Source organism: Ursus americanus, chromosome 36 (genome assembly GCF_024610735.1).
Source record: "Ursus americanus isolate L20-20 chromosome 36, mUrsAme1.1.p, whole genome shotgun sequence".
Lineage (NCBI taxonomy): Eukaryota > Metazoa > Chordata > Mammalia > Carnivora > Ursidae > Ursus > Ursus americanus.
Window position 1 is genome coordinate 2,767,642 of NC_142162.1, and position 2,941 is coordinate 2,770,582.

The 2,941-nt window shown below is 42.7% G+C and overlaps 1 pseudogene; it reads left to right on the forward strand.

The window, feature by feature from the left end:
• Positions 1-298: 298 nt before the first annotated feature.
• Positions 299-1,793, forward strand: LOC123801875 (E3 ubiquitin-protein ligase ARIH2-like; annotated as a pseudogene).
• Positions 1,794-2,941: the final 1,148 nt, after the last annotated feature.

Genomic DNA, 2,941 nt, shown 5'->3' on the forward strand with positions numbered 1-2,941 from the left:
ACCGTTCTGTGGGAGGAAGGAGCCTGGGAGTCAGCCCACTAGTATGCCTGTGTCAGATCCCTCAGGCCCAGCCAGCCTGTTCAGGCTCAGTGGCCATGGGCCATGGGTCCCAATGGAAATTATATGACATAGAATATTTGGGGGATATCTTCCCGAAAGATCTTCAAGAATTACAGAAGACAAAAACAAAACAAAACAAAACAAAACAACAATGCATTTGAGAAAGTGGTAAGGTTTGGGGAGAGAGGAAAAAACCTTGCTTTCCTGATCTGCAGCTTGGCTGCATGCTAAGATATCTGTGGACATGAATAGCCAGGAGAAATGAAGAGGACTATGACTGATATTGTGAGGAAGAAGAGGATGAGGACCCAGCGCGACACAGAGGACTATTAAGTGGGAGTAGCCTACAACGTGGAGCAGCAGGGGGCTGAAGCCCTTGATCCTGATGAGTACCAGTTTACTGCTTGACCTATAAAGAGTTCAAAGGTGCCCTCCATGAGCACATAACCAGCCTAGCCTCTGTCCTAACGCCAGTGATGCTCACTGCCATTAGCATATCCTCCCTATGGCACTGGTATCTCATTTAGTTGCTAAGCTTATATTAGTTAATTTCTACTGGCAAATCGCAGAGATACTGAACAGATACAAGTCCGATTCTTCTCAGCTGCTCATTGAGACTCAAGTTCAGCCCCATCCCCCAAAACGTGTCCCTACAGCCCTCCCTTCCTCAGCACTGCACAGTGTGTATGCAATTTGTGTAGAAGGAAAACCTACTTTCTCTGGCCTATCAAAACCAGTTTTGTTGTAGCTTCTGGGAACAGCACCGTTCAGTACTTGGATGGCATGGGTGTGGGAGTCTCTTGCACAGCTCAGGACTGTCCATTCCAAACACCAGACAACTTCGTTTCTCCATTGCTGCCTGATGAAGAACTGAGAGACAAATACAGGGTCTACCTCTTCAGGGACTATGTGGAGAGTCATTACCAGCTCCAGCTGTGCCCTGGTGCAGGTTGCTCCCTCGTTATTTGGGTACAGGAGGCCAGAGCTTGCTAAGTACAGTCCAATCAATGCAATGAGGTCTTCTGTTTCAAGTGTTGTCAGATGTATCATGCCCCCACAGACTATTCCACAATCTGGAAATGGCTCATGAAATGTGCTCATAACTCTGAAAGAGCCAACTACATAGATGCTCACACCAAAGACTGTTGCAAATGCAACATCTGCATTGAGAAGAACAAAGGCTGCAGTCACATGCGATGCTCCAACCGTAACCATGACTTCTACTGGATATGTCTAGGAGATTAGAAGACCCATGGCAGCAAGTACTATGAGTGCAGTTGGTACAAGTAGAACTCTGACATTGTCGACCAGAGCCAGCAAGCCCAGGCCAGGAAGGTCATCAAGAAGTACTTGTTCTACTTTGAGAGGTGGGAAAACCATAAGAGCTTGCAGCTGGAGGCGCAGATATACCAGCAGATTCATGAGGAGACTCAGGAGAGGGGCATGAATAATCTGGGGATCTGGAATGACTGGCAGTACCTACGGAATGCTGCCACGCTCTTGCCCAAGTGCTGATACACCCTGCAGTACATGTGCCCGTATAGTTACTACATGAAGACTGGATCCAGGAAGAAGCTGTTGGAATACCAGCAGGCTCAGCTGGAGGCTGAGATCGAAACGTGTCATGGAAAGTGGAGTGTGCAGACAGCTATGACAATGGGGCCTTAGAGAACCAGATGCACATAGCAGAGCAGTGGAGGAAAAGGCTGCTGAAGGATTTCCACGACACCTAGGTTGGAACACGGACATGCTGGAGTGAGGAAGATGTGGCTGCGAGGTACCCTGGGTGACCTTTCACGACCCCAGGCAACAGCCGGTGTCCTGCTCTGGGAGACACTGGCCACACACCACTTAGTCGCTTTGTTTTCTTCTCATCTTTCTCTTATTGTTTCTACCAGGGTAGAGGCCACGTTGAATTAGACTCTTTTTAGGACTTTTAATTCTCACTGGATGGTTGTTGGAAGGGAAAGTTTTTTTCTGAATGACTATTAATAGTATTAGGTCATTACAACTTTGTAATTTTCAAATTTGTATAATTATACCAAAAAAAAGGCAAACCACAGAATTACATTAAACCCTTTAAAAATAAATTGGCATTGGAGTGTTTAAAAAATAATTTGCACAGACTTTAATGATATTTGTTGAACTGAGCTGAATTCACATTGCTATTAACACACACATATATTTTAGATAATATTGAATTTAAAAACATTTAAAAGCCATCTTCAGATTGAGGGATTACTTATTTTCCAGAAGAAGGATATTGAGTCCCTCAGAGAAATATAAACTCACAAGTCTGTTTTCTGTGCTGCCGAATACAGTGTTTTCTGCAATTTCTTCTAGATCTGTACAAAGCTTAGTCAGTAGACTTAGACTCAACTGTTATTAGGAAGGATTCATCCTCTGTTTGGGGAAAACCAGTTTAAATTTGTATATAATAGAAAAGCTTCTCTAGATAATTCAACTGTTAGCACAGTTTTCTCCAGGAATCAAAGAAGTTAAAAAGAATTACCTCGTGGACACTGTATATTCTACTTTGTTAATTAAATTTCTTATAAGTCATCCTTAACTCCTTTCTATCATTGTGAATAACATTTACTTAATTTTATTGTATTCCTAAATAAATTCAATCTGACTTAATTTTTATTTGTCTGTCCTAGAATAGTTAGCTTGTCACTGCTGGGAATCCAAATGGTTGTAATTGTACCTATTGTATAATTACTTTGTATTTATACCCAATGTATACTTACTGGCCACACTACCTTGTCTTACTGTTTGCATTTGAAAACAAATACTCTCCCTATTTGAATTCAGACCTTTAACAGGTATGCCCACTAGAGTTCCCTGACTTAAGAGAAAAGCATCAGGATTACCCTGAGAT